At 45.8% G+C, this 14,536-nt stretch overlaps 1 non-coding gene across 1 annotated transcript; it reads right to left on the bottom strand.

The window, feature by feature from the left end:
- Positions 1-12,144: 12,144 nt before the first annotated feature.
- LOC136455706 (small nucleolar RNA R71) lies at positions 12,145-12,253 on the bottom strand. The gene has a single exon (XR_010759183.1). It is a non-coding gene; the product is annotated as a small nucleolar RNA R71 (small nucleolar RNA).
- Positions 12,254-14,536: the final 2,283 nt, after the last annotated feature.

The following is a 14,536-nucleotide window of genomic DNA, read 5'->3' as shown; positions in this document are numbered from 1 at the left end:
CGGCAAAGTGTGCTTCTCCGGTAGCACGGTGCCAAACACGGCCAACATCTTATCGAAGCCTTCTTGACTCAGGTTTAACTTAGCCTTCAACCCCATTACGTGTCCAACTGCATCTAGCTGAGAAATTGTTGTACACTCGTGAAGGGGTTTCTATGCCGAGTGCAACATTTTGTAGAAGTCCTTTGCGGATTCCTCCATCTCCTCCTTCTCATGTCGTTCAGTGAAGTGAGCTTGGTGGGCGTCATCTAACATGTCTGCTACCCCGACATCATCATCAAAAGCCTCAAGGCATGCTCTCACCACCTCCGCTCTTATATGATCTGCTTCACCATGGTAGATCCACTGCTGGTAGCCAGGCGTATAACCATTGAACACAAGATGTCTACCCATGGTCTTCTCGTCTACCTTTCTCCTGTTGTCACATTTGCTGCAGGGACACCAAACTAGAGAATGTCCTCCTGCTCCTGGGCCAAATGCATGTTTCAAGAAACGATCTGTCCCCTTCACACCCATTCATAGTCGTAGTCACTCCCGCTTCTCTAGCTCATGTACATCCACTAACGGTCCTCCATCCTTTAACATTTACATCATAGAGTATTGTGACCATCAATTGCATCTACGCGGTGTTCCTAATGTCTAATAGGTCAGGATAGGTCCTAATCCCACCCACGGATGCGTAGATGAGGTCAGTTTCTAGGCTCCACTCCTCTTCGAGATAGAATTTCGGTAGCACCTCCCCGCTATTCTCCCGATACACGTCCTGCAAGGGAGAGTGTGTATTCGGAGAACAATAGGGAGGTGATGCCAAAACTCTATCTTGGACCAGAGCAGACCATGGAAACTAACCCATCTACACATCCATGGGCTGTCCAAAAAACGTGGACAATCCGAAATAGATACGATCATAGATATGCAAAGATCTGCATATCTATGACCGTATCTCTTTTGGACGGGAGACGCCTAACTGGGTTACGCGCGGGCTACGACAGACATGCAGAAAAAGAGGTTATTTATACCTAGGGTGTCGGTGAAGTCAGGCTAGCGGGGCAGTGGCGAGTCGACGCAGTGCAGGCAGAACCGCGACGCCGACGAAGACGATCGGGGTCCTTCGGGTCCCCTCCGACGTGCTCTTCTCCTGCATAAAAAGGCAATAGGTTATTGTTTGTTCAAAATTTCGGCAGCACCTCCCCTGCACGGGGAGGTTTCCAAAACCTGCAAAAAAACGACAGGATGGCCAACATTCACAATGGCACGAAGGCCGACAACCACAATGGCACGAAGGCCCTCATATCAATTTACGGCATGAACGCCCACACAACCACATACGGCACGAAGGCCGACAACGAGAGTTTTACCTAGGGTTGCGGTGGAGTCGGGCATTGCGGTGCGGGGGTCACTTTCTTCTCCGGCGAGGTCGAGTGGCATCGGAGTACTCCTCTCCCCCTCTTCCCTTCTCTCTTCTCTGCTTCTCCTCTTCCTTTCTTCTCTTTCTCCTCCTCCTCCTCTCCTTCTTCCCCTTATTCTCCTTCTTCTCTCCTTTTCCTCTTCTTCTCCTTCTCTTTCCCTTCCTCCTTCTCCTCTTCTTCTCCTTCTCTTCCCCTTCCTCCTTCTCCTCTTCTCCTTCTCTTCTTCCTCCTCCTTCACCCTCTACCTCCTCCCCTCCAATAGCAGCCAGCGATGGGAGCGGCCTAGGGGCAGGTGTTGGGGCAGGGAGGCCAGAGCGGGGGGGGGGGGGGGGCGGGAAGGCCAGCGCGAGGGGCCGCCGGAGGGCCGGCCGAGGCGGCGGGAAGGCCGGCGTGGGGAGGCCAGCGCGGGGGGCCGGCCGGGGTGGCAGGAAGGCTGGCGCAGGGAGGCCAGCGCGGGGGGCCGCTGGAGGGCCGGCCGGGGCGACGGGAAGGCCGGCGCGGGGAGGCCAGCATGGGGGGCCACCGGAGGGCCGGCCGGGGTGGCGGGAAGGCCAGCATAGGGGGCCGCCAGAGGGCCGGTTGGGGCGGCCGAGCTCCCTTTGCTCGACCGAGATAGGGAGGGGGCGCGCCCCTGAGGCGGCTCTAGGGCGGTAGGGCGGCGTCGGCGGGGCGGCGCTGGAGCAGCGCGTAGGTCGGGCGGCGCGGTGGTGGGGCGGCAGGGCGGCCGGGCGTGGGGCGGCGGGGCGCGCAGCGGTGGCGGGCCACGCGGGGCGGCGGCGGCGCGCAGCAGGAAAGGATGAAATGTGGGCGGGGATTTTGGGCCAGGCCGCTGGCCGGTTTAGGGTTGGGCCCTTTGCCGAGGGTCCAGATCCAGAGCCCTCGGCAAAGATTTTTTATTTTTTTTAAATTTTCTTTGCCGAGGGCCATTGACCAAGCCCTCGGCAAAGATCCCCTTTGCCAAGGGCCAGGCTAGGCCCTCGGCAAAGATTTTTTTTTTGTTTTTTGAACCCAGTTTTTTTGTGGTGCTATAATACATTATTTAAAACTCAATTTTAAAATTTGGGCCAATTTTGACTTTTTTGATATATTTCCCTAATTTATTTCTTTTCATTGATTTTTTTCGAATATTTCAAATTTGAACTGCAGTTGGATGGAATAATGCAATTTAGTGATTTGAAAAATGTTATTCATGGTATTTGGTGTATGTTGAGTCCCTATCCACGAACTCGCATCAAATTTCGGGCATCTTCTTCACGTAACATGACGAGGAACTTGTCAAAAAAGTGTTTTTAAATTATATAAAATCCATACAAAGTCCGAAAATCATGAAACTTATCGAGGTGTCATGTTATCGCATGTGTAGACTGTGGTAAAAATTGAGAAGGTTTCGAGCAAGTTGTGACGTCGGATGCCTAAAACCTAAACATCTCCACATGTGATCACATGTGGAGATGTCTGGGTTTTAGGCATCCGACGTCACAACTTGCTCGAAACCTTTTCAACATCACAACTTGCTTAAAGCCTTCTCAATTTTTTACCATAGCCTACACATGCGATAACATGACACCTCGACAAGTTTCGTGATTTTTGGACTTCGTATGGATTTTAAATAATTTAAAAACACTTTTCCGACAAGTTCCTCGTCATGTTACGTGAAGAAGATGCCCAAAATTTGATGCGAGTTCATGGATAGAGACTCAACATACATCAAATACCATGAATAACATTTTTTGAATCACTAAATTGCATTATTCCATCCACCTGCAGTTCAAATTTGAAATATTCAAAAAAAATCAACGAAAAGAAATAAATTAGGGAAATATATATAAAAAAGTCACAACTAGCCCAAATTTTAAAATTGAGTTTTAAATAATGTATTATAGCACCACAAAAAAACTAGGTTCAAAAAACCAAAAAAAAATCTTTGCCGAGGGCCTAGCCTGACCCTCGGCAAAGGGGATCTTTGCCGAGGGCCTGGCCAATGGCCCTCGGCAAAGAAAATTTTAAAAAAAATAAAATAAAAAATATTTGCCGAGGGCCTAGCCTGGCCCTCGGCAAAGGGGATCTTTGCCGAGGGCTTGGCCAATGGCCCTCGGCAAAGAAAATTTAAAATAAAAAAATAAAAAATCTTTGCCGAGTGCCTGACGGCGGGCACTCGGCAAAGACTGACGCCAGTGACCGCCGTGACCCATCCGGCCATATTTGCCGAGGGCCAATTTGCCGAGGGTAAGATTTATTTTGCCAAGGGCCTATCTTTGCCGAGGGCTCCTGGGGCTGGCCCTCGGCAAATAGAGCCTTTGCTGAGTGCCCGAGATCTAGCTCTCGGCAAACCCAGAAGCCCTCGGCAAAGGATGGGTTTCCAGTAGTGAGTACTAGCACTGAAACATGAGCCAAAGGAAGATCAAACATTAATCTTGAGTGGTTCCCATGTCTTGTAGCTAGATCATGTTACCACCATCAAATGTTGTTGATCCTCGGTGTGTAGAGTTCTGTAGGCCGATTTGGTGGTGAACTCATCATCGCTAAACTATCCTAGATCTTCCACACCATGTTGTAGATTGACTCCCTCAATTCTGTCCTAGCTAGAGACTGAGGTAGTATGCGATTGCTTGGACCAAAAGACCCCAAAAATCTCTAATCTCCACACTACCAAAATAGTGGAGTTCTCCTAGTGCTTTTAAATAGTAATAAAACACTATCACTAGTCATAGCACATAGGAGTCCTCACTAAGAGGCATTTGATAGGAAAAATATTTATACTAAATATTGAATGCTAAAACACTATGAGAAAATCTCACATCACTAGGAGAATTTGCATTGGAGATTATGGTTGTGCCAGTTGTCATGGTTGGTTAGTTCCTAACCTAAGAATATTGCATGGGCGTGTAGGCATTACTTCCAGGCATTCAATTTAATTTCGAGCACCTAGAGCTACATGCACCTGCCTGGGCGAGAGGCTCCAGGCTAGGGGTCCCATCTAAATAGGCCCTCAGTGCTTCTGCTACTATCTAGTATTGGCGGAATGAATGCTAATAGGGTTAGCGCAAGTTCCATGATCAGTTATCCATCGAACCATTGATCACACCAGAAGAGGGCTCGATTGATGTTTCCTAGTTCAGTGTAAATCGAGTCATTAAAGAAGGCCAACACATGGAGGTGTGTTTGAGTGGAAGCCCTTCCCATGTATGATCATAATCAGTTCCCTGGAACCATAGCCATTTGGTTCGCAGAGCAATCCTCGAAAGCATATGATCAGCCACACCAAGCTCATTGAAAGGTCCCTGAGAATGTTCAGGAGGGAAGAGTGGGGTGAATTGGGTGCCTAATTAAAACCTTAATCCTATGGCTCAAATAAAACTACAATTAGAAAAATCATAAACTATTTCTAGCATCCAGAGTGTACCTAAGGTTTTCTAGTGTGCTCTAACTTAAGAACAAACCTATAAAGAGAGTTTTAGAAGCCGGAGGTAATCTTATCAACTAGTCTAAGCTAATGTAGAAGGTAAATATCACAGAAGTAAAGCACATGCAGAAGCAATAGATGCGGTAATATAAGTAAAGGGCAAGAAATAAAGAGGGCAAACTTTTAGAGATAAGGCGATTTATCCCGTGGTATCAGTGGTCAAAACGCAACCCTCCAATGGCCTAGTCCATGTTGGAGCTGGTACGTTCCCAGTCACCAAGCTGCGCCTTTGCCTAGTAACAGTGTTGGTCTCCCACCAAGACTCCCTCCAACCAAGGAAGTGTCGCAAGCCACCTAGGCTTACCACCGCCACTTGACTTTTTCGGTCATCTTAGCATCATTTTGACTATAGATTTTCTCCACCAAGGAAGGGGTCTGCTCATCCCCCACACACAAAGGCCCCGCCACTTCACACACCAAGCTCAGAGGGTAGACACAAAAAAGGCCATGAAGACTTCAAGTGCTCTGGCCCACCAAGATACATACAAAGGCACAACAACCCAAGTTCTTTATGTTTGGCATGTAGTTGGTCTTACAATTCTTTGAGCCTTCGCTCTTCTACTTCGCTTGCATTTGAAGTATTTGGATCTTGTGGCATTTCCATGTCAAGACCTTGGTCTTCGCCGGCTATGGGTGGATCGTCTTCGTTTCCGTTGAGGACTGCTTTCTTGCCAGGTCTGCCCATTGTGGTCTTGTGGTTGTGAGATGCTTTGAACACACACAAATGGTGGGCGCCAGATGTTGGGCAAAGATAACTTTGAACCAAGCACCAAAAGAATAAAATCAACTCAATCGAATATTTATTTCATATATGTGAACAGTACATATCGGGGGTATTTATAGAGGTCCTAACCTTCATAGTTTTTATACACATGACTATAATACCCCCATTTTGAATGAATACAACCCCTACACTTCTATCACTGGGAAAGCGCACTGGGAAGGGCGCTGGGAGGGAAGGGTGCTGGCACGAATCATAAAGCGCAAACGAACAGGGGAGATAAGGGCGGCGCGCGTATACCACTGCGATATCGTGTTTCCGCAACCCGTATAGGTGCCGTGCCAACTTTTCTGAATTCTGATCGTGCAATGTGTTGCACCGTGAACATGCCCAAAACCAAAGAGAAAAGAAGAGGAACAAAACCAAGACGAGGTTGCTGTAATTCTATGTACTATCTGGCATCATGCCTCTTGTAATATTGAAATTAAAATTCTTCCTGTAATGCTATATTTGAGTCTTAGGTTTACCCATTTAGTCTCAAAATAGACCAAAACAATCTGGAAAAAAAAATCTAAATTTATGGTTTAGAAAGTAGAGTTTCATCATGTAATTTCTCAGCATTCATGTTCAGGTAAAATCCTAAGTTTCTTAACACAACACATGCTAAAAATTAAGTTTTAATTCGAAATTAATCTTTGAAACTAATTTAAAAGCATTTCTATGCAAGGTTATTTCGAATGGTTTAAAATTAGTTTCGAATTTAAACTTAATTTGTAGCATGTGCTTTGTTAAAAAACTTCGAATTTCACCTGAACACATATGCTTAAAATATGATAAAATTCTACTTTCCGAACTATGAGTTTAGATAACTTTTTCGGATTTTTGGAGTCCATGGGGCTAAATAAGTTAACGTAAGACTAATATATACGAGAGGCATGATACCATATACAAGAAAAATGAGCCATACTTATTTTCTGGCATCTACTTAAAAATTGAAGTTTTTTGAAGAATTTTGGAGATACATAGGTCCTTTCTTTTGGATTGAAAAAAAACCTAAAAAGGAAAAACAAAACAGCTGATGATTAACCAACAACTAAAACTAAAGGTCAGTCACGCCATAGGTGATAGCGTGACTCACCTGCTTAGTCACACCATCCATTTTGGTGTGATTTAGCTGGCCAGTCACTCCGTCCACGATGACCCAATTTAATTAGTATCATGTCACGTCGGTGACTTACGTAGAAAGTATCAACGTCAACGTGTCTAGTTAGTTAAGTCAATACATGTCACGACAGCCCCTGACACGTGGTTAAAAACGGTAATGCTTCTATCAGGGGTCTGTCCACCCGTGACGACGCACCTGCCTCGCGCCGCGCGCCTCAGCGCCTCACACCGGACCCACCTCGTGCCACGCAACTCATCCGTGGCTCACGCCGCATGCCGTCCGCGCCTCGCGCTGTGCTCCGCCGTGCCGTGTCAACCTTCATTGGGCGGCAACAAGTACAGGAGCACATGCTACAACCGTATGTTTCATGCGTTTCAGATGTATGTTGCATATGTTTCATCTAGATGTTGTAAAAGTAGATTTGGTGGTGCATATGTTGCAATGGCTATACATGTATGTTTCAAGTGTATATTTTAAGTGTTTCAGCTGTTTCAAAGTTTTATCTGGATGTTGCATATGTTGCAATAGCTATACATGTATGTTGCAAGTGTATGTTCCAAATGTTTCACCTGTTTTAGACCTATGTTGCAAGTGTTTCATGAAGATATTGCATATGTTTCAGACATATGTTGCAAGCGTCTATTCAAAATGTTTCGTCTGTTTCAGACGTATGTTGCAAGTTTGTTTATCTAGATGTTGTAGTTGCTATACAACATATGTTGCAAACATATGCTTGTAAATGTTTTACCAGTTTCAGACCTATGTTGCAAAAGTGCTTCATGTTACAACATTAGTAGGCGTAAGAAGCGAGCGCATTGAGAGGCGACACCGCGGGCGTAGCGGTCCCACGTGGACGGGAAGCGAAGCAGGCGTGGGTTGTCCCCACCTGCATGCCCATCAACAGGCATGTGGCGTGTAGCTGCATGAATACGTGCACGGCGTGCAGGCGCACCAATTGCATGCGGCATGCGGGGGCAAGCATGCAGACGCAACAGTTGCATGTGGGGTAGGCGTCATTCTATTTCTTCATGAGTGGAGCGCATTAATTTCACGTGGGAACCGTTCACGTGGAGGAAAAATTGTTGCCACTCCTGCCGTTGCATGCAGTAGATAGAGAGAGGGCGCTACTAACACATGCGAGACTAAGGGAGCAGGGCGTGCGGGTGCTCAGCGCTGGGGCGGGCATGCAGGAGCAGGTGAGGTGCAGCAGTAAGGACGGACAGCGTGGTGGGGCAGGCATGGGCGTCCGGACGTCCGGACACTAGCCACGGCCGGTTAAAATGGCTTAGTCCCTAAATTTAGTTTGGAACTTGCTGTGTTTAAGATATTTTTTTACTAAAATACAGAGAAATTCAAAATTAGCGTACCGTGTGCAATCATCTCTATCGCCTGTTACTGACGGTAGTTATTGTTCATCATAAACCGTCAACATAACCTGAATAAATGCTTGAAATGGATCACCAATAGAAATTTAGGGGTTTAAACTGATAATTTACATAAGTTTTGGTGAATCTATATTTTCAGCAGGGTTATTTCATAAAACCAGAAAGAGGGATCAAAACATGAAAAAGAACTAAACTTAACCGCGACAAAAACTACTCCAGAAGGTTCTAGAGGACTCCAGGAGGCAACCCCCCAGGCAGACCCTGAGAGGCTGCCAGGTGGGGCTGGCCGGCCCCACCATGGTGCCACCCGGTCTGGTGGCCCCCTGCCTATCAGCTTCCAGAAGCTTCCTCCACCATCTCTTAGGATTGCATCTACGCCGTCCTTTAAGTCAGTTTGATCTAAGGGCTCACGTTGCACCCCCTGGGCTATATGCTTTGGTACAATTATCAAGACAATATAATATTCATCTTATTCATGTTCAAAGTTGCAATGTTCATCATCTACTTTAGTTTATCATTGTGTTGATGCATAAGTTCGTATAGCGCTCACCCCAATGATCACAGGGTGGGTGGTAGAGATCATGTAAGCATGGTGCTTAGATGTTATCTACCTATGAATACACTCTATATTCCGGGTCGTGTGGTAGATCGCGGGTGTGACACTACCATTGAGTCCTTTGTAGTCCACTCCCCGAATATAGGTCATAGAAGTAGGGCCCGATTGCAAAGGAAGGGAAAGCTCTGTTCTCGAACTTCCCAAAGTAATGCCTCTTATGTGTGGATTCAGTGGTGATCTTAGCAGTGACTACTAAGTGTAATTGCACTAATCAATGTATGCTTTGACTTGTAATTAAGAATGACATAGGAATTATTCCTCTAATATTCTAACCTGACCATGCTAATGCTATAGATAGGAGTGCTCTCAGAGATTTATTTATCATTATTATAAACTTGATCAATGCTTATCATATATATCTTTTATCTTGTGACTTACCTCTGTTATGAGTAGAGATATTGTTATGGTTTATTTCTCCATCAATGTTATAAGTTATCAATACATGTCCAAAGCACACCTTTCCTGTGGTAAAATATAAATAACGATACCTAGAATACTCTTAGGTAAAATGCTATAATGGTATAATTATCTGTCCGCTTGCAGAATCCGTTTCATTCATGTATTTATATTCTTTCTAGTCACATAAAATGATAAACATCTACTTAGTATTATCTAGTAGCAATGCTAGGTAGTACCAACAAACATTTCTGGCACCATCATTGGGGCTGACAACCTAGTTCAAGTAATGTTAGAGGTGTAGGTAATTAATAAGTGGCTACTAAAATAAGTGATAAGTTAATAAATACCAACAAGCATTTTTGGCGCCGTTGCCAAGGAAGGTAGCTAGCACAGGAAGTATTGATAAACTTATATTATTTGATGTGATTGAAATAACCATTGACCTCTGCTTAAACAGGATTACCCTTGTTTTGTCTACTCATGTATCTTATACAAGGTAATATATGACCGGTTTTGACCTTCTAACAAACTTCATTGACGATCTAGAAGCACTACTCAAGAGAACTAAGGCTAAACTCAAGAGAGTATCAGCTTTAGAGTCGGAGGACAACCATATAAGGCGAAGCTTAACCCTAGAATTTGAAGCCATGGCTAACAAGAGTCTTCATGAATTCTCTGATCCAACTACAGCTAACATTCGTACTAGACCTGAAGTCAATGTTGGAGATAATGGATTTGAACTCAAGCCCGCGCTCATCAATATGGTACAAGCCAACCAATTTTCTAGGAAGGCACATGAAGATGCAAGTGCACATCTGAAAGGTCCTACTATGGCTAGAGGGGGGTGAATAGCTCATTAAAATTCTACAAAACACTAGAGCAACTTGATTAGTAAGACAACTGGCGAAGTGCAAGTTTTGCTCTAGCTCTATAAGGGTTGCAAGCCACCTACCCAATCAATTCTAGTCACTATGATCACTAGGCACATAATTTGCTATGTCACTACTTGCTACTCTAGGCGAACAAGGCTAGCAAGAAAAGCTACTCTAACAATCTAAACAAGAGAGCAAAATACTCTACTTTGCGGGAAAGTAAATGTGAGGTCAAGATTGTTATACTGTCACGTAGGGGATGAACCAATCACCAAGATGATAACCAACCAATACACTGGGAGAATACCAAATGGAAAGAGACACAAGTATTTTTCTCCCATGGTTCATGTGCTTATCGGCACGCTACGTCCCTGTTGTGTCAACCAACACTTGGTGGTTCGATGGCTAAGAGGTGTAGCACGAACCTCATCCAACCCGTGGACACCACAAGAACCTACCCACAAGTGAGGTAGCTCAATGACACGCGTAATCCACTAGAGTTGCCTTTGGTGCTCTGCCAGGGAAGGCACAATAACCCCTCACAATCATTGGGAGGTGGCCAAGAACAATCACCAACTCTTGCCACAACTCCTCTGCTGCTCCAAGCTGTCTAGGTAGCGGTAACCACCAAGAGTAACAAGAATCCCGTAGCTCAAACGATCCCCAGGTGCCACTAGATGCAAACTCACAAGCAAATGCACTAGGAATCACTCCTAATCTCACTTTGATGATGAATCAAGGATGGAGATGAGTGGGAGGTGTTTGCTTAGGCTCACAAGGATGTCAAGTATGTCAAAGTACCAAGAGCAAAGGCTTGGAGCTGGCCACCAACTATTTATAAACCCCCAAAACAAATAGAGCTGTTAGGGTCACAAAGGGGTACTGCCCGAGCTGACTGGACGCACCTGTCGGGTTGACCGGACACAGCCTTAGCGTCCGGTCGCTCGTGCCTTACTACACCGATGCTAGCCATGTGTTCACATTCAAATATCGTACATTGATCTCCAACGGTCACTGAATAGTCAAGGTCACGGTCAAAGGACGACCGGACGCGCCTGACGTCGCACTGCCTGGCGTCTGTTCGTTTCCAGAGAGGGTTCACCGCATGAAAATACTGACTGGACGCATCAGGTCAATGCTGACCTAACGCGCCCCAGCGTCCGATCGTCTCTCTTCTTCTCTACACGCATGAGCCATGATGACATCAGCATACGTCATCGACCATCGGACGTGGGCCCTGCGTGTCAGATCCACAGCGTACGCACGCCACCAACAAGTGACCTGATGTGCTGGTCAAGCCAGGGCAGCGTCCGATCAAACTTCTTCACTCTCGGCCAGCCACGCGCCATGGCAAAGAACTGACCTGACGCTGACGTCAGCGTCCGGTCGTGACTAGCTCAATGTCCGGTCACTGTCTATCTCCTCCTTTTCTTTTTCAAAGTCCGCAACCGCTTCACCCTTGCTTCCAACTTGCTAACCACAAAGTGTAGAACTTGTATGCACGTGTGTTAGCATTTTCCAAAGCATTTAACAAGGGTCACATGTTAGCACACTAGGTTCCTAAATGCAATGCATGAATCATGTCACCTAGTGGCACTCGATAAACCGTTTAGCCAAAGAATTCCCCTCTTTATAGTATGGCTATCGATCCTAAGTCACTCACACCCTCTATGATGTCTTGAGTGCAAAACAAAAATGGTCCTATCACATATACCTTTGCCTTGAGCCTATTTTTGTTTTTCTCTTTCTTCTTTTCCAAATGTGAAGCACTTGATAATCTTTTGGTCACCTCCATCACCATGACCATCATCTAGCTCCACCACTTGGCATGGGACTTATCATTTTATGTCTACACACTTAGCACAATGATTAGTCTCTAGGTTTCATCAACTATCCAAAATCAAACTAGGGCTTTCAACATCTCCAACACTTTATGGAGATTTGCAGCACCTTCACTATCAAGGGAGTAACCAAAGATGCCATTTTACTCCGCATTTTCTCATTCTCACTCTTGGGGAAGCCTAAGCAGTGGTTCTACACCAACAAAGACAAGAATAATACATGGGATATCTGCTCCACTGCCTTCCTAGCCAAGTTCTTTCCTACAGACAAGACCAATGCTCTGTGTGGAAGAATCTCAAGTTTTCAGCAACAATATGATGAATCTGTCCCTAAGGCATGGAAACGTTTCCAAGACTATATATTAGAATGTCCTTATCATGTGATGGAGAATTGGCTACTCATGCAGACCTTCTACCATAGGCTGACCACTAGCACCCGTAAGACAATGGATGCTGCTGCTGGAGGTGTTTTCTTATCACTTACCGTTAGAGATGCAACAGCTCTTATTGAGAAGATGGCCTCCAACCAAAGCGAAATAAAGAACATACTCAGACTCGCAAGAGAGGTGGAGGTATGCATCAACTCAAGGAGGTAGACATGTTGTCTGTCAAGATGGACCTACTGATGAAAAAACTTGAAGACCGAGTTAGTGAGAAGAAAGAAGTCATGCACATCAATGATTTCTGCATAACTTGTGAAGTGTGTGGTGACACTAGGCATTCAGGGAATAATTGTTCCAAAACCCAAGAGGATGTGAACTACATCGACAACAACAACTATCGTCCTCAACAGAATCAAGGATGGAACCAATAGAGGCCGAACTACCAAGGTAACTACTGTAACACCTCTGGTGTTACGAGCTCGCTTAGTCCTAGATTAAGGCCTGAAAGAAATTATCAAAACACGTTCTTGGGTTTAAAAATTTAAAACGCACATGTAATAATAAACAATTTTTATAAATAGAAATAAAATAAAACTTGCATCTAGAACTTAAATAAATTTTGAAGTACAAGATTAGTAGATGAAAATGCAACTTTTGTTTCGGTAAATAAATGTTGTTCAATAGCCTATTGATAGCTCAAGAATTGAATTTGGCATTTAATTTCAGCTTCTAGAACTAAAATGACCGGGTCTTATTGCCTTATGACCACGCCATTTTGGCATTTAAATTTTGACTAAAATTCTTAAACACTAGCTACAAGCTCTGGTATGGTTGATTGCATCTAAGTGAGTACGGGAGAATGGTATAGGTCACAGTGGTGTTGGGTGTTATGACACTCTTAAAAATTGCTTGAACTTCGTAAGAACGCGCTGTGAACCACGTTAGGCACTATGTTCGCGAACCAGCATCTAGTGTGACAAACCCATCTTGGCACTTCTCCACCTCCCTCTCTGGTTGTTCTCTAGGCATGTAGATGGTTTTGCTAGCTAACTGGTAGTACCGACATTGGGTTTGTGTATTTGGTTAAGCCTCGACCGAAGTGCTAACTAGTTTTTGTTTCGCTTTAAAAAGCGTGCGTAGCACCGTTTCTAGCCGTTCGGGCTGTGGGTGCGGTTATCGCACGTGCACGCTGCTGCCAGTCCTGGCCGTGCGCGGGTCAAAGCCGATGTTGTAGCCGCCACGTCTGGCCAGCTGTGACCGCCTATGGCCGCTGCCGCGCGGTGCTATGCTCCTGGCCATGGTCGCTGCCCCGCTGGCCGGCCATCGCGGCTACCGGCCGCATGCCGGGCTGAGCTAGCCACAGTGGCTCCCAGCCGTGCCACTAAGCTGTGTGGGCCCGACGCTGCAGCCACGATGTCATGCACAAAGTAAAGAGAGAAGGAGGAACACGGTGATGTTTTGTCGAGGTATCAGAGAGTCGTCACTCCCCACTAGTCCTCGTTGGAGCATACATGCAAGGGTGTAGCTCCCCCTTAATCCGTGCAAGGATCAAGTGCTCTCTACGGGTTGATTCTTTGATGCTCCGTTGTGGTGAATCACCCACAACCGCTCACAACTTGAGTTGGGTCATCCACAAGCTCTCCGGATGATCACCAAGCTCTTAATCACCACCAAGCCGTCTAGATGATGGCAATCACCAAGAGTAACAAGCACGAACTCTCACTTGACCACGACAAGCCTAATGAGAAGGGTGGATGTACACTTTGCTACTCTTGCTTTCACTAATGAGGGCTCTCTTTGGTATTCTCAAATCTCAATCACCTCACTAGGACCTTGCTCTTCTTAGCACTCTCAAAGGTGTTTCTCATCTATTGGAATGAGCAAAAGTACCCCCACACACGAGTGGAGGAAGTATTTATAACACCGGCTGAAAAACAAACCGTTATGTGTCTCTGTGGGGTGACCGGACGCTCCAGTCATGTTGACCGGACACTCCGGTCAGTTCTCCCCAAACTCTAGTGTTTAAGTGGTAACCGGACGTTGGATAGCATCCGGTCAGCACTGACCGAACGCATCCGGTCGTGATTTTCCCTCTCTAGAACCTTACTGGAGTCGACCAGACGCTGGCCCTCAGCGTCCGGTCACTTCACCTCTCAGCGTTCGGTCGCACCAGACGAAATCACCTTGGTCAAATGAATTGACCGGACTCTACGCCAACGTCCGGTCAGTATTTGACCCTCCATTCACTTCCAACTCTCGATCATATGTGAATGAAGTTTGCTCCA

The sequence above is a fragment of the Miscanthus floridulus genome, chromosome 5 (assembly GCF_019320115.1).
Source record: "Miscanthus floridulus cultivar M001 chromosome 5, ASM1932011v1, whole genome shotgun sequence".
Classification (NCBI taxonomy): Eukaryota; Viridiplantae; Streptophyta; class Magnoliopsida; order Poales; family Poaceae; genus Miscanthus; species Miscanthus floridulus.
This window is presented reverse-complemented; position numbering and strand designations above follow the sequence as displayed.